We start from the raw sequence: 18,112 nt of genomic DNA on the forward strand, positions 1-18,112 counted from the left end.
CTCCTGTAGCCTTTTCTAACCTCTTTGGTTGTAACAGAGAAAGATAGTACAGTGGTGCCTCACACAACGAACTTAATTGGTTCCAGGAGCAAGTTTGTTATGCGAAACGTTCGTTATGTGAAACGCGTTTTCCCATAAGAATACATGTAAAAAAAAATAATTCGTTCTGCAGCATAAAATATGCTAAGATGACATAAAAAAAGATAAATTTTTGGTTATTATTTTTATTTAGATACATCTAAAAACATAATTGTTTTTTAAAACAACACACATTTTTTAAATTTAAAGACAGACTAAGTAGAGTCTAATTTTACAGTGAGAGAGGGCAGAGTCTCAGCGGCAAAAACTGGGACTTAACTGTTCATTTTTTTTTTTTTTTCTACCGTGTTTCCCCGATGATAAGGCAGGGCCATCAAATAAGACAGCCCCCCCTTTTTAGAAAAAAATGTAAAATAAGGCACCCCCCCGCAAATAAGCCACCCACCGATACCTGCGCTTACCCGAATCGGGTGGTACGGTGGGTGACTCCGTGTGGTCCCTGGCACCCCCGACACGATCGGGGCAAGAGGGAGCTCAAGCCCTCTTGCCCCCCCGACTCCCCGACACGATCGGGGCAAGAGGGAGCCCAAGCCCTCTTGCCCCCCGACTCCCCGACACGATCGGGGCAAGAGGGAGCCCAAGCCCTCTTGCCCCCCCGACTCCCCGACACGATCGGGGCAAGAGGGAGCCCAAGCCCTCTTGCCCCCCCCCGACTCCCCGACACGATCGGGGCAAGAGGGAGCCCAAGCCCTCTTGCCCCCCGACTCCCCGACACGATCGGGGCAAGAGGGAGCCCAAGCCCTCTTGCCCCCCCGACTCCCCGACACGATCGGGGCAAGAGGGAGCCCAAGCCCTCTTGCCCCCCCGACACGATCGGGGCAAGAGGGAGCCCAAGCCCTCTTGCCCTGCCGATTCCCCAACTCCCCGACAATATCGGGCCAGGAGGGAGCCCAAGTCCTCCTGGCCACGGCGACCCCCTAACCCCACCCTGCACTACATTACGGGCAGGAGGGATCCCAGGCCCTCCTGCCCTCGACGCAAACCCCCCCCCCCCCCAACGACCGCCCCCCCCAAGAACCTCCGACCGCCCCCCCAGCCGACCCGCGACCCCCCTGGCCGACCCCCACGACACCCCCAACCCCCTTCCCCGTACCTTTCTGTAGTTGGCCGGACAGACGGGAGCCAAACCCGCCTGTCCGGCAGGCAGCCAACGACGGAATGAGGCCGGATTGGCCCATCCGTCCCAAAGCTCCGCCTACTGGTGGGGCCTAAGGCGCCTGGGCCAATCACAATAGGCCCGGGAGCCTTAGGTCCCTCCTGGGGGCAGGGCCGGAGGCACATGGTCGGGTTGGGCCCATGTGCCTCAGGCCCCGCCCCCAGGAGGGACCTAAGGCTCCCGGGCCTATTCTGATTGGCCCAGGCGCCTTAGGCCCCACCAGTAGGCGGAGCTTTGGGACGGATGGGCCAATCCGGCCTCATTCCGTCGTTGGCTGCCTGCCGGACAGGCGGGTTTGGCTCCCGTCTGTCCGGCCAACTACAGAAAGGTACGGGGAAGGGGGTTGGGGGTGTCGTGGGGGTCGGCCAGGGGGGTCGCGGGTCGGCTGGGGGGCGGTCGGAGGTTCTTGGGGGGGGCGGTCGTTGGGGGGAGGGGGGGTTTGCGTCGAGGGCAGGAGGGCCTGGGATCCCTCCTGCCCGTAATGTAGTGCAGGGTGGGGTTAGGGGGTCGCCGTGGCCAGGAGGACTTGGGCTCCCTCCTGGCCCGATCGTGTCGGGGAGTCGGGGGGGCAAGAGGGCTTGGGCTCCCTCTTGCCCCGATCGTGTCGGGGAGTCGGGGGGGCAAGAGGGCTTGAGCTCCCTCTTGCCCCGATCGTGTCGGGGAGTCGGGGGGCAAGAGGGCTTGAGCTCCCTCTTGCCCCGATCGTGTCGGGGAGTCGGGGGGGCAAGAGGGCTTGGGCTCCCTCTTGCCCCGATCGTGTCGGGGAGTCGGGGGGGCAAGAGGGCTTGAGCTCCCTCTTGCCCCGATCGTGTCGGGGAGTCGGGGGGGGCAAGAGGGCTTGGGCTCCCTCTTGCCCCGATCGTGTCGGGGAGTCGGGGGGGGGCAAGAGGGAGCCAGGCGGAGAGAGGGCAGTTAAGCGCAGTGCCTGCGCGGAAGGATGCAGCTCGGGCGACTTCGTTGTGTGAAACGAAGTTCGTTGTACGAATCAAGACATAAAGTTCGTTGTGCGCAGCGTTCGCTGTGCGAGGCGTCCGTTATGCGAGGCACCACTGTATATCCAAATACATGACCCATAACCACTCAGGGCATACACCTACTACTACTAATTTCTATAGCGCTAACAGACGTATGCAGCGCTGTACACGTTACATGCAATTACTTTCTCTTTTCTCTAGTGGGCTTGCAGTCTAAGGTTGTTGGGGTTTTTTTGTACCTGGGATAATGGAGTATTAAGTGACTAGCCCAGGGTCACAAGGAGCTGCAGTGAGAATCGAACCCAGTTCTCCAGGATCACAGTCCACTGCTCCACCCATTTGGCTACTCCTCCCTCCCCGCCCCCCAGCTTTCTCCTGTTGTCCCCTCCCCCCCCCACACACACAAACAAGGCACATACACCCTTTTTCTCTCTATGATACCGACTCCCTGCAGCCCCCCTATAAGAACATAAGAATAAGAACATAAGAATTGCCACTGCTGGATCAGACCAGCAGTCCGCTCCCATGGCGGCCCCTAGGTCAAAGACCAGTGCCCTAACTGAGATCAGCCCTACCTGCGTACGTTACGGTTCAGCAGGAACTTGTCTAACTTTGTCTTGAATTCCTGGAGGGTCTTTTCCCCTATGACAGCCTCCGGGAGAGCATTCCAGTTTTCCACCACTCTCTGGGTGAAGAAGAACTTCCTTACGTTTGTACGGAATCTATTCCCTTTTAACTTTAGAGAGTGCCCTCTCTACCTTGGAGAGGGTAAGCAACCTGTCTTTATCTACTAAGTCTATTCCCTTCAATATCTTGAATGTTTCGATCATGTCCCCTCTGTCTCCTCTTTTCAAGGGAGTAGAGGCCCAGTTTCTCTAATCTCTTGCTGTATGACAACTCCTCCAGCCCCTTAACCATTATAGTCGCTCTTCTTTGGACCCTTTCGAGTAGTACCATGTCATTCTTCATGCTGGACGCAGAATTCCAGGTGAGGCCGTACCATGACCTGGTACAGCGGCATGATAACCTTCTCCGATCTGTTTGTGATCCCTTTCTTAATCATTCCTAGCATTCTGGTCTCCCTTTTTGCCGCCGCCGCACATTGCACGGACGGCTTCATTGACTTGTTTACCAGTACTCCCAAGTCTCTTTCCTGGGGGGTCTCTCCAAGTACCGCCCCAGACATCCTGTATTCGTGTATAAGTTTTTTATTTCCGACATGCATATCCTTCACGTGCTCCTCTTCCAGCTTTCTACAGCCACTCCCTCCTCATCCTCCTGGTTATGCAGTAAGAGAAGGAGTTGCATGGGTGCAAATTGGGCTTCATCCTTCTTTACCATGCTGGATCCAGCTGTTTCTTTGAGTTGTATGGGCCTCTTTATAGCCATATGATTGAAAAGAGCCCAGACTGCAGAGGAGGAAAGTACATCCTGATGTGCAGCCATTCACCGCTGCCTCTTGATTTGTTTCAGGGAGGGAAGCCAAACAGAAAGGTTGTCGCCAATGTCACTGCCACAGGCGGCCATTGTTGCTGTCTGTGCAAATGTTCATTGCAGAATTGTGCAGCTATGTAAAATCTGCAGAAGTAATGTTCTTCATTGCATGTTGAATAGAGTTGGATTGGAGCTGTTTATCTTCAAAGAGTGTTATTTTTCAACTGATATTGCGAGGTGTTTTTAGCTGGTATTGCGAGGTGCTCATAGAGCATCAACTTTTTCTTATTAAGAAATGGTAAAAAATGAATACTGCTAGCCTAATATCGCTGTAAAAAAAACTTGCGATGTGTTTTACTATATGGTACTAAAGGTTTTTAGTGTGGGCCAGCGAGGTAAATAGTCTAACGCTCATAGGAATTGTATGAGCATTGGAGCATTTACCTCACTAGCCCATGCTAAAGACCTTTAGTGCCGTATAGTAAAAGGAGTCCTTGGCTATTTGACCAGGCATTTTCTAACTGAAAGGTGGACTTTGATGGTTTTTCTAATTGGAACCAGCCCATTCTTTTTTTTTTTTAATACTATATATTTGTCTGACAAATATCCATAGTATATCGTTCTTTGTCTTGACAAACGATGTTGAAACACTCGGATCATTTGTGATACTTTTTCTCTATCACTGGAAAGTTTTGCTTGTCTTCTTTATTCTGCTATTTTTCTGGTTTCTTCTGAGATCCAAGGTGATATCTTGCCTTTCTTTCTCTTCTGGAGCATTTCTTTTAGCCTCATCACTAATTACGGTTTTGATTTCATTCCATAACTCTTCAGGCTCTCTTATCTCCTGTATCAAGACAGGAAATGTGTAGTTTAGTCTTATCCAATAATTTGATGGAATATTTTCAGTGTCATATTTTAGGTCTCTAATGATCTTCTTCTTGCAAAGCTTTACTTTGATCTTGCTTCTCAAAAGCTCATGATCACTTTCACAGTCAGCTCCTGGTTTAGTCCTTGCAGTCAAAACTGCAGATTTCCATCTCTGTCCTATGGCGAACTCTAGCACCATTGGTAATACCCAGACACATAACTTAGCTGATAAATAGCCTCTACAAAAATCAAGAAGCTGCAGTAAGAGAATATGGAACACTGATTGGTTTCCAATAGAATGTGGCATCATGCAAGGATCTATCTTGCCATCTTACCTCTTTAACCTTTACGGTGAAGCCATCTTCAGAAAAGCAAATGTGGAAAAAGAGAGTGTTGGTTTCAATGTTGGTGGCTGAAATAGTATAAACAACCTGCTCTATGCAGATGATACAATGGTCATCATCAGCAGCAAAGAACACATGCTTTATCTACTGAGAAAAGTCAAAGCCGAAAGTCATGACATGGAATTAGAACTGAACATAAACAAAATGAAATTCATTAACATGGAAAATGGTGAAGATTTTTAGCTTGAAGGTAATAGAATAGAAGTTGTAAAGGATTTCAATCTCCTGGGCACTTTTATAAACAAAGATGCAACTAGCAGGCAAGAAATACTCTGCAGAATAGCATTGGGTCACTCTTCATTTAAGTTTCTTGACAAAGTATTCAAACACAAGGAAATAACACTCCAAAACAAAGATCAGACTTATCCAAGCACTCATTTACTCAGTGGTCAATTACAGATGCGAAAGCTGGACACTAAGAAAGCAAGGCAGAAAGAAGATTGACTTATTGGAGCTTTGGTGCTAGAGAAGGATTTTGTGTGTGCCATGGACCGCTAGAAGAACTAACAAATCGATTCTGGAAGATATCAAACTGGCTGTGTCATTTTATAAAAAATTAAATAGTATTCTGACAAAATTTATATGGCTTGGGAAAAATGTGAGAATTGCTCTAGTATCTTTACAAAAACCAATTAAGGAGGGTGGGGTAAATTTTCCCTATTTTTATAGGTATCATAAAGCCTATATAATGCATCAAGGTATGTACTGGATCCTCCCTGAGCTCATGGAACATCTGCCGGACTGGCTATATCTTAAATGGAAAATTATGTCCCTTATGCGACTATCAGACTACCTAAATATGCTAAGGACAACATAAATTTATTGGATACATGGAAAACAATTAAATTTATTGACAAACTAACAGATATTCCTATAATGAAATCTACTTTGCAGTCCTTATGGTTAAATAGGCGGTGCTGGGATCGCCTGGAAGAATTGGATGCAGGCATTAGATGATGTTATGTCTAATGGAAAACTGCTTGATTTTTCACAGCTGCAACAATCATTTGGCATTTTAAAGTCTCAACAATACTGATGGTTCCCTGAATGGAAAAAATTTAAAACTTATTACAGCTTGCAGATCCTCTGCTACCAGACAGATCTAACAGGGCATCAGGCCGCCTAGTGGTACAAATTGATTTCTGAATTTTTAAATAAGCCAAAAAATAGTCTTAGAGATATTTAGAACATTGAGATAAAACAGTATATTTCTGTATCTCGTTGGCCACGAATTTGGACATGGAGGTTGAAATGTACAGCATCAGCATCTGAGACAAACGTGGTTATTTTTATTGCATAGGATTTTCTGGACTCCAGTTCGTTTAAATAAAATAGATAATTCTAAATCTAATAGATTCTGGCATTGTCATATTAATATAGGGACTTTGGATCATCTGTTATATTTTTGTCCATTGATACTTGGTTTCTGGAAGTCAATTTGGGGACAAACTAATCTTATTCTTGAATCATATATCCCCTTAACATATAAGGCAGTAATATGTGGTAAACCTACATTAGATAAATATAAAACTCATCTTTTTTAATCTTGACAGGAGTAGGGGTTCAACTGATAACTCACAATTGGAAAAACCACGATAGAATTAATTTTACTTTTTGGTGGGTAACTGTGTGTACCACGTACAAATATGAAAGGATGTTGGCGGAGCGTTTAGGGACTAGCAAGTCCTTTAATGATGTATGGAGTAAATTTACTAATTTTATTGCATTATAATTAGGGTTATGTTTCTTTCTTTTCTCATTAGATTCCTTGCACATCCAGGGAGGGTAGATGGGTGGGGGGTGGGAAATGTATTTTAAGGAATTAAATATTTCATTATAATATTGAAATCATATCATATGTATTAGTGTTTTAATAATTCAGATAAGAAGGGGTAAAAATTATTTTTTAATAGTAATAATTGTATAGTTAACTGTGTTTTTGTAGTCTTTTTGTTTTAACATTTGTATGACGCTATCAAAGTAAAAAAAAAAACAATAAAAATTTACAAACAAAAAACAGCTGCGTCACTCGATGCTCAAATGAGAAAGTTGTGAATGTCTTATTTTGGTCACACTGTCAGAAGAGAGAGATCATTGGAGGAAGACATTATGTTTGGGAAGATCGAAGGAATCAGGCGACGAGGGCGACCTGCAATCACATGGCAGGACGTGTTGAAAACAACCAAGGGAATGACACTGGAGGATCTTACCAGACTAGCACAAAACTGATCTCTTTTTAGATGTGTAATTCATCAAGTCACTAGGACTCAAGCATGAGTCAATGGCACCTAACACAAACATATGTTTGTCTAACTGAATATACTTGGGTATGATTGACTCTGTCCTATTTAATATTGCAGTTCTTTTATTTTAACTAATTTTTATAGATTGTAAAACCACTTTGTTCTGCAATTGTAGTTAAAGGCGGTATAGTAAGTCCTCCATAAATAAATTGCTGATAAGTGAGAATGAGCTCTAAGCTGTTTGCTTTAAAACTACAGTTTGTTAAATTGCTGCCCTGTACTTCCTTCCCTCTCCATCACCTATTCAACCTACCTCTTAGTTTTATTGTACAGAGCCCAATCTACAAAGCTGCTTCCTCATAGTCAAAGAAGTTAGGGAATGACCTTAATAAATTAGTCTAAGCAGGCAAAATTGTTACATTCATGGGGTAATTTTATAAAAGTGTGCCCATTTCAAATGTTTGAAATTGCATAAAAATAACAGCCAACTGAGTACCTTTAAAACTGGGTTTTGAGAATTTTTCCTTATAGTACATGTATTTTTAACATATATACCTGCTGTAAAGAAGCTGTAAAAATGTGTGTAATCTATGCATATACAGTACAGCCCTGATTCTGTAAAGTGCGTTCCGATTTTAGGCTAATCAGCCAATCGGGATGCATGGTTTTTAAAAAAATGCTCCCCAGGCAGGTCGCCTATATTGAAGGCGCCTCCGGCAGCCTAGGGAGGCCTGCAAGACCGCCTAAGCTCGCCTAAGGGCCTTATGCATCTCCCTAGTAGAGGGAGAGATGCTTACAATGTAAGTAGAAGCGGCTGCTATACTTATCGCGGCAAGGGATATCCCTGCCGCAATAAGTACAGCGGCCGTAGCCGCCTGTCCTGTTCCCCCCCCTCTGATCGCCGGCAGGAGGGTGCCCAACCATGCCGGAACGTCGCCCACCCAACAACCCAGATTGCCGGCAGGAGGGTGCTCAACCCCTCCTGCCAGAAGGCCACCTACCCGACACCCTCGATCGCTGGCGGGAGGGTACCCAACCCCTCCTGCCAGAGGACACCCCCCTCCGGACCCCCCATGCTAACACCCCTCGATGACCCCCCTCAACTAACCTCTAATTGTTGGACAGCCGGACGGGTTTGCTGCCTTCCAGCCTGCCTCGTTGAAATGAGGCAGGCCCGCCCCTTTCTGGCCCATCCCTGCTAAGCCTAAGGCCTGATTGGCCCAGGCTCTAGATCTGCAAAATGCCTGGGATTGATACTGGGAATGTGCCGATAGCTCACACATGGCTGTGGAATCTTCTGTGAACTGCGAGACAGTGGCTTTCACTTTTTCACCAAAGACTGTTTCGCCTTTGTTTAGATTTCTCCCTCTCTTTGGCCTTCTGCTGTTTGGCACCTTTTTTTGTGGAATCAACTGCCACCCATGCTCCATCTTGATACCTCTTTGAAAAAATTTAAGGCAGCATCAAAGACTTAGGGCCTCTGTTATGAAGCTGTGGTAAGCACTAATGCATGCTTGCTGCAGCCCCCCCAAAAAGACTTTGTTGAGTTGGCATGTGGTAATTTGGAGATGCGTGTGCACTACCCATGCGCTAGTCTGTAATGCTGGGGGCAGAGAGTGGGTGCATTCTATGCTAGTAGATTGGCGCATGAACATTGCTGACCAGTTAGTACAGTTTTAGTGTGCAAGTCCCTACCACCTACAAAATAGGAAATGATATGGGCTCATGTGCTAATGGGAAAATTAGCATCAGGAATGATTTGTATAAGGGCACTTGTTCTACCACTGTTTGGTAATGGGGCCTCTTGGTTTTTCAATAAGATCTTCTTCTGATCATAGAAAATGTTTTTAATTAAGTTGCATTGGCTGCTGTTTGGATTAGTGCCTGTCTTCAAAATGTGGTTTCCCTTTATTCAGCAGCTTGGAACACTTTGTTCTCTTCAGAAAATTAGGGTGAATATATCCTCTGTCTCATTATGTCAAAAAGCCTTAAGTCAACAAAGATCTTACCAAAAGAATATTTCAGGCATCTACTTTTAGAAGGGTGATTAAGGCTCAATTGTTTGTCCAATTTTTTAAAGGCCCTTGAGTTAAAAATTAGCACTATTTGCTACATATAATTATTGTAATTCAATGGGCTTTGCCCTTTTTTTCCTGATTGTGATCTGCGTTGAGCTTGACTAGGTTAAGCAGAACAGACATGTCTATATTATTTTAAATTAGATACCACATTTTTTGCTCCATAAAATGCACTTTTTCCACCCCCAAAAAGGGGGTGGAAAAGTGGGTGTATCTTATGGAGCGAATACACCTTCCCCCGCCCCCGGTACCTTTCTTTAACTAGCGGTGGTCCAGCTCGGTCTCCTGCTGGACGGCTGCCTTTCATTGCGCTTACTGCAACTTACTGAGGTCAGTTTTCATCAAGAAAGGCAGCCGTCCAGCAGGAGACCATGCTGGATCACTGCCAGTTAAAAAAAAGATACGGGGGTGGGGTGGGGGGGAGGGCTGCGGGATATTTCAGGCTTCCCAGCACCAAATGTACCAGACCAACAGACGCACCTACATGTAGAGGAGGAAAAACCAAGAAAAAAAATTCTGAACTAAATTTTATTTCCTTGGTTTTTCCTCCTCTACAGGGGGATGTGTCTTATAGATCGAAAAATACGATATATGCCTCTTTTATAGTGGATCTTTCCTTGATGTTCCTTTGTCATAGGCCTCTATCCTAATGTGTCCTTTTTTCCTGGCAGTTTATTTTGGAACATTTTATTTTGCTGTTCATCCCTTTCATCTATTTTCATTCGTCTTCTTCTGTGTCATTAGCCATTTAACTGTAAGAACATAAGAAGTTGCCTCCGCTGAGGCAGACCAGAGGTCCATCTCGCCCAGCAGTCCGCTCCCGCGGCGGCCCATCAGGCCTATTGCCTGAGCAGTGGTCCCTGACTATTTTTATAACCTACCTCTACTCCTATCCCTATAACCTACCTCTACTCCTATCTATACCCCTCAATCCCTTTGTCCTCTAGGAACCTATCCAAACCTTCTTTGAAGCCCTGTAATGTGCTCCTGCCTACCACAGCCTCCGGAAGCGCGTTCCATGTATCCACCACCCTCTGGGTGAAAAAGAACTTCCTAGCGTTTGTTCTAAACCTGTCTCCTTTCAATTTCTCCGAGTGCCCCCTTGTACTTGTGGTTCCTCATAATTTGAAAAATCTGTCCCTATCTACTTTTTCTAAGCCCTTGTAAATCATTTTGCTCTGGCCACTTGTGGTATAACAAAAGCCAAAGAAATAAAAATGCACCACAAGCTCTATTAAATGAGACTCAAGAAAAGAGGATGTTGGGAGGATATGATGGAGGCATTCAGATGCCTCAGAGGTATACAAAAAGTACAGTAAACAAGTGTTTTTAGTGGAAAAGTTGTTCTTGAACAAGGAGTCATATGGCTCTTAAAAAGTCTAGACTCAGAGTAACAAGGATATTTTCATAACAAGGATATTTTCTTCACAGAAAGAGTAGTAGATGCAGTGATAGTGACAGAGGCAAAAACAGTAGTGCATTTCAAGAAATATAAAGAACAAGAGGATTCCTAGTTGAGGAGAAATAAATGGGAATCTGAAGATTTGCTGAGATCTGTGACATAACACTAAGAATGATATTTGGCAGACCAGATGGGCTTTTTGGTCTTTATCTGCCATATTCTGTGTTTCTCTGATCATAGAAGGAATAGTATCTGTAAGTTTATAGTTTGCTTATAGTTTGAGCATTAAAATATTAGATGTAAGTAGCAGAGTCAGATTGATATTATTGTTATAGCTCTCAGTCCCTGATTGGCATACACAAGTAGTCCCCGGTCTCTCATGAAGCAAAGGGACAGACAACAGAATAAACAAGCTGTTGGCAAAATACACCTACCAGCTAGCTGTGCACCTTGTGAAATCCAGTTGTTGACACTGTGTTGAGAACAGCTGCTCACCTTCCCTCAGGATGCTGATGGTAGTACTGTATTACAAGTTAGTTCACTCTACCCTACCAGTGAGAGAGCCCCAGTCAACATAGTTGGGGATAGAATTAATGTAAAGAAGCAGCAATACGGAAAAGATTCTTCCTACCTGGTATTGTAGCCTGCAGAGAGAAATCCATTGCAAACAGACACACTTTTCCTTCTACAGTGTGTTCAGGAAGAACCACTTCCTGCATAATCTGAATTTTTATCTGTTCCTCTAAATAACTTAAATTATATTTTGATGTAAATCTCTCCCCCGCTCCTTCCCCCCCAAAAAATATAGAAGTTAAATAATATGTGAAGAAATTAACAAAGGAGGACTCAAAGTTAATATTGATTATTCAAAGGCAGCAGAGGGAAATATCTTGCAAAACTGATCACCATGTTTGAAAATATTTTATATCAAGAGAAAGTAAATGAAACACCAAATAGCTAAAAATACAAATTATAAACTAAGGGCCCCTTCTACAAAGCCACAGTGGTGAGTTCCACATGGCAAATACGATGCAGCCCATTCAGTTCCTGTGGACTGCGTTGCATTTGCCACACTGAGACTCCCTATTGCGGCTTTATAAAAGGGGTCCTAAGGGCGCTAGGAAATTGGCAGAGCATGCTAATACAGGACATTAAGCATTTCTAGCACACAGAGGATATAGATCATTTTACTATACTATACTGTACAGGTCTTACATCCCGCAATCTTTTAAGAAGGATTCAATGCGGCTAACGAAAGACTTTGTACAGTGTCTAACGTTAGGAGCTGAGAATGTGAAAGAGAGATCCGTACAGACAGATATACTGGTTAGACATCTTATCTTATGAGGAGAAGAGGTATGTCTTAAGTGTCTTCCGGAAGTGAAAGTAAGACGAGACCCATCATTGAGATGTTGGAAGTTTATTCCAAATGTGTGGAGCTTGGAATTTTCAAAACTTTTATTATTATTTATTTTATTTTACACTCGTTTAACCCACACTATTAACTAGGCGGGTTACAATAAAACATTCATAATAAAACAAATCTACACAATAATAGATGCACGTGCTGCTCTGCACCATCATAAAAAACTACTGCTAATGCCCCAGATAAAAAAAAGTTTGCAGAGACATGTCTTCAATTTTTTTTATTTTTTTGAAACGTAACAAGTCAGAAATAAGAACATAAGCAATGCCTCCGCTGGGTCAGACCTGAGGTTCATTGTGCCCAGCAGTCTGCTCACGTGGCGGCCCAACAGGCCAGGACCTGTGCAGTAATCCTCTATCTGTACCCCTCTATCCCCTTTTCCAGCAGGAAATTGTCCAATCCTTTCTTGAACCCCAGTACCGTACTCTGCTCTATTATGCCCTCTGGAAGCGCATTCCGGGTGTCCACCAAACGTTGGGTAAAGCCAATATTTCTTTCTTTCTGCCTTTTTTTCTCTCTCCCCCTGCCTGCCTGTCTTTCTTTCTCTCTCCCCCTGCCCCCTCCCCTCTTTCTTTCTTTCTGACTTTCTTTCTCTCTCCTCCTACCCTCCCAAGCCATTGTGCCGATTTCTCCACTTCCCTGATTCTTTCCCTACCCCTTCCCCCAAGCCACCATGCCAATTTCTCCCTGCTGCTTCCCCGAGACAGGCATGACGCGTACAAGCGCTGGGCCCACAAGACTTCACCTCTGACGTCAATTCTAACGCCAGGGAGGAAGTTCCAGGCTAGCCAGGCAGCAATTGGCTGGCCCAGAACTTCCTCTCCAAAGTCAGAATTTATGTCGGAGGTGAAGTCTTGTGAGTCAGGCGCTTGTACGCGCCAGGCCTGGCTCGGGGAAACAGCAGGGAGAAAAGGATCGCAAAGGCAACGTGATTGACTCGCTTTGCCTTTGCGATCTACTGGTCGATCGCGATCAACCAATTAGGCACCCCTGCTCTAGCCTTCTGTAAAGAAGTATTTCCTTAATTCTGAGTCTTATCCCCTTTTAATTTCATTGTATGCAGTCTTGTTTCAGGGCTTCCTTTCAGTTAAAATAGTGTGGATTAATGCAGTTAATATTTAGTAAATGGCTCAGTTCAGTAAATGTCCTCAGTTATGCACTAATATCTATTGCTATGGAACTGGACCAGAGTGTAGGGTTTTTGTATTACAGTGGTACCTTGATTTACAAGCATAATTCGTTCCAGAAGCATGCTCGTAAGTCAAAGCACTCGTATATCAAAACAAAGTTCCCCATAGGCCATAATGCAAACTCAGAAGATTCGTTCTACAACCAAAGTTTGCTATGGCCCAGAAGTGGGTACCTGCCTGTGGGTGCTGCAGCCCTTTCAGCATGGTGACTTCTTCCCTCGGGGTCCCTGTGCGGCTGCCCTCCCGCTTTGGCCGATGCCTCTGCTGTCCACCAGTGCCTCCCGGCTTCTGATTCAAGCTGGCCGCCATCCTACAGAAACATATGCAGGACCTCTCAACTCCCGAGTCAAGCTGGCTGCCGCCCCGACAACATGCGCACCACGTACAAGCACGCAGGACGTCATGCATGCTTGTACGTGGTGCACATGTTGTCGGAGTGGTGGCCGGCTTGACTCGGGAGTTGAGAAGTCCTGCGCATGCTTCTGCAGGATGGCGACCGGCTTGAACCGGAAGCCGGGAGGCGCAGGTGGACGGCAGAGGCATCGGCCGAAGCGGGAGGGCAGCCGCACGGGGACCCCGAGGGAAGGAAGCCACCACGCTGAAAGGGCTGCAGCACCCACAGGTAGGTACCCACCCCTGGGCCACCATAGCTGAGAGCTTGTTTAGCGAGTCACCACTCGTTTTGCGGGAGTGTTTTGCTTGTCTTGCAAAACACTTGCAAACCGAGGTTTGACTGTACTTTAAAACTCATGCTAAGTTTGAATGATGTCAGAGTATGTATGCCTTTTTTTTTTTTTTTTTTTTAAATGGAGCTTACTTCCAGAAGTTATTTTTTTGTTTACACAAGGATGTTCCGCCACAGTAGGAGGTGGTATGCATTCTGATGAGGAATAATTAACATAATACTGTTTAGACAAATGCCTCAAATTGACTTATTAGAACTGAGCCTAATTTACTTTTTTTCCTGTTTAAATAGGATGTGAAAGGTTGTGTGTGATCACAATCATTTAGTTTTACACAGCATGTATCAATTATGTTGAGATTTTAATGGGTTGTAAAATGAAATTATGATTAGCTGTTGAACCTGTCTAAAAATTACCCTGTTTTGGAAGGGGGGGGGGGAATTGTGGGATCTCTAGGTAATTTGATAAGATTTTACAATGCTTGCAGCCAGTTGTTTATTTCCTCTCTGGTCCTGATGTCTGCATGTTTTAGAGATGCATCTTCCTCACCCCTTCTCCTTAAACACTCTTCCAAGAGAACAGCTAGTGGAGGTGAAGATTTTGTTTTCTTTTTTTTTTAAACTAAACATTAGATACGTAGTTTTGTTTTGAATATTGAATAATTAATTTAGTATGTGTACCACTGTTGTGTCTGGTTATAGAGACAGACCTGTGTAGTACCCTCTTGTGCTGTTCCTGGCTCCAGACCCAGCCTGGCAGGAGTCTTCCAAGGGCAGGAACCATGAATGGTTGGTGCTTGTTGCCTAGATTTTCTTCTCTTCCCATTCAGGAAAAATCCCAAACAAGTGTGATTCTGATCAAGGCTGGTTGGCAATATTTAAAGTTTATTCAACATAGAATTTATAGCAAGTGCCAACAATGCAGTTAAGCAGTGGAGACAATCCCTTTGAAGCATAACTATTCAAAGAATAGTGAGAATCTTATATTTAGTAATAAAAAAAATCAGATAAGCATTCAGATAATTTGAAGTACTAATCCCAATACAATATTACCAGCAAGTCTGACCCATAGAAGGGAGGGCAACTGGACAGGTGGCTTCTGAAAGTCCAGAGAGAATCTGTGGTATTTGGCAAGCTCCATTGTCCTTCCACTACAGTAAACCCCCGCAAATTTGTGGTTCAACGTTTGCGGACTCAGTCATTTGCGGTTTTTCACTGCAACCGGCAGCCACTTTAACCAGGTGGTCCCTAGGACCGCGATGACTTCTCTTCATGGACAGGATGGCCTCTTCAACGGCGCTTTGCGCATCTGGTGCCAGGAAATCCCCAACTTAACATTCTTTGCCAGGGGATGGAAGCCCTTTGCTGCCATCAGAGAAAACGGCATCTGCGGTCAACACAAAAAAGAAGCAATTGGCTCTGGATGCTTGCAGAACCCCTCCCCCGCAGGTTTACATCTTCTAAAAAGGTTTAAACTATGAAATATGCTTTTTTTTTCTTTTTTTTTACCACATCCGATATTCGCGGTTTTTCACAATTTGTGGGTGCTCCTGGGATGGAACCCCCGCAAATTTCGGGGGAGTACTGTATAACCTAAATCTTATTCATAGACGAGCACAGCTGGACCTCCCTTTAATCTACAATCACAGCTCAAATTTTGACAAGTCTTTCTTAAGCCAAAAGCCTAGAGCCCGGCAGAAGTTAGGATGACAAATGGTAAAGGCTTCACATGCCTGTCTTTTTTTTTTTTTTTTTTTGAACTCCAGTTTGTCTAAAACCAGGCACTGGGGCAAAATCTTATCCTTTTTTGTTTGAGATAGATTTCCTTCCCCATGAATATATTCCTGCCATCTCCTTGCAACATATACAGTACATTCCAATATATCTGTTGCTACCATTCATTTTTCAATGATATTATTTATGGTTATAAATAACAGTAATATGTAATTTCCTCCCATCAGTAAAAATCTGCAATTTACATGTCCCATCCCTGTATCTCCATCTAGACCGGACACAGTCTTTGCTTAGTTACCTACCAATGAACTGTATTACAGTTTTTAACTTCTGCTTTCCTATGCTGACAGTTTATTCCAGCTTTTAATAATATATTTATTTATCTCCCCAAACCAGGGATAGTAGAACACCTTTTTGTTGGGGTGCCAAAGTTCTGCACCAGCACCAACCTCCCACTTCTGTTCCCTACCCCAGCCTCTCTCTTTCCCATAGTTAGAAAGAAAGAAGGGAAGTTCCTGACAATTACAGACCCAGAGACATGCAAGAAGGGTAAAACGACGATGTTCATGTAAATCCTAATGAAAAGAATGAGGTTTTTTTCCCTTCTTGGTTAGGTTTTTTGTTTTTTTTGTTGGGGGTGAGGGGGAAGCAGATATCAAGATCTGTTCTAGCTTTACAAAGTTCCAGTTCCAGGTTTCCTCAGGTTCCTTTGCCGTGGCTGCGCCTAAAAAGCCCCGATGACGCTAAGGATCAGCGTGGCTTCCTCATATCGAAGGCTGATTTCTTAGTTTTTTCAGGAGTGGACTTGACAGACACTAGTTAGTCCACCTTTGTCTACCTCTGACTTGGTTTCTGAACTCTAGCAAGTTGATCGGAACAGAGTCCGCGATACGCTGCAACGCCTCTTAGACATTGGGTTGCTGGAACCTGAGCTTAGTCGGATACTCATACTTCATCGTACAGAAAGGCTTGGAGGATTGGAGACACAGTCTGGATCTAAAGTTGGTCAGCTACTTACCTCCATATTCCAGTCTACACAGAGCATTGAAGGTTTCTGCATTTCCATGTTCTGCAACAGCATTTCTGGTTCACAGCTCTGCCTTTTGGCCTCGCGACAGCAACCCACACTTTTGCCAAAGTGATGGTGGTTGTGGCGGCTTTCTGCCAGCAGGGGGTTCAAGCCAACCCTTCCTGGGACAACAAGTTGTTCCGGGCTTCATTTCGTCGGGAGTACGAAAGTGCGGTGGAGACGGCAATGTCTCTGCTGCAGGCGTTGACAAATTCAGGAAGAGATGCTTGGCCGATCGCCCAGTCCCTGGAGTTTCTGGGGCATCTCTTCATCTCCAGACAGGGTCATGTATTTCTTTTCAAGGTATGTAGACAGAACCTTTGACAACATATCAGAATTCTCCTGGCCCATCCGGCTCATTCAGTCTGGTTTTATCTGCAGATTTTGGGGTCTCGATCAGTCTGCTTGGAGGTGATCCCCTGGGACAGAGTGCCAATGCACCTATCTTGGTGGTCTCTGTAGAGTTTTCCCCTTCAGATGTCACTCCCCTGGATGGTGCCAGCTAGCAGCAACTTGAGCTGGTGACTTCAAGGGGAGGCTCTCTCGGCCAGGGCTGATTTCTTCAGATTTCTGAGTAGATGATTCTTAGGATAGATGCCAGCCTGTTGGGTTGCAGGCTCACTGCGGGGCCCACTCCATTCAGGGGCAGTGGACTCCTGGTCCAAAAACATTGGTTGACCAATCATCTGGAGCTTCGGGCAATTTGGCTGGAGCTACTCACTCTCCAGCCCATTCTGAAAGGACCAGCGGTGCAAGTTTCTCCGACTTCACCACAGTGGTGGCGTATGTACATCATGAGGGAGCTATAGTGGTCTCTCTTGGGCCAGAAAGATTGTCTGCATTCCACTGTGCAGAATCACATCTTTCTCAGCGGTCCATGTGACTGGAGTTGACAATGTTCAGGCAGACTTCCTCGACTGACAGTTCCTGGACCCAGGAGCATGATCTCTCTCACAAGGGGCATTCCATCTGAGCATACAGAGCTGGGGTCAGCTCCAGGGAGACTTGTTGGCTTCGGCAGAGAACTTGAAGGCCGGATGCTTTTTTGGTTGACGATCAGCAAGGAAGTTAGGGCTGGATGCCTTGGTTTGGCCCCGATTGGCTCATGAGCTCCTATATGATGTTCTCTCCGTGACCTCTGGTCATTCGGGTCCTCCACTGGATGGCAACGCATCCTGGCCTGGTGATTCTAGTAGCTTTAGACTGGCCTCAGCACCCATGGTCTGTGGATCTCATCTGTCTTCCATTGGGTAAGAGACTCTGGCCCTCTCTTCATTGATATCTTCTCAGTCAGGGGCCGGGGCTCATGGAGATCCCACGGCACTTTGGACTTAAGGCATGGCTCTTGTGCGCC

The 18,112-nt window shown here is 45.3% G+C and overlaps 1 protein-coding gene across 6 annotated transcripts in view; it reads left to right on the plus strand.

Annotated features, from left to right (window-relative positions):
* Positions 1-18,112, plus strand: part of SLC25A13 (solute carrier family 25 member 13) — a 475,810-nt gene that overhangs the window by 239,277 nt on the left and 218,421 nt on the right. The gene's annotated exons all lie outside the window — the stretch shown is intronic.

Source organism: Geotrypetes seraphini, chromosome 2 (genome assembly GCF_902459505.1).
Source record: "Geotrypetes seraphini chromosome 2, aGeoSer1.1, whole genome shotgun sequence".
In the NCBI taxonomy this organism is placed as follows: domain Eukaryota; kingdom Metazoa; phylum Chordata; class Amphibia; order Gymnophiona; family Dermophiidae; genus Geotrypetes; species Geotrypetes seraphini.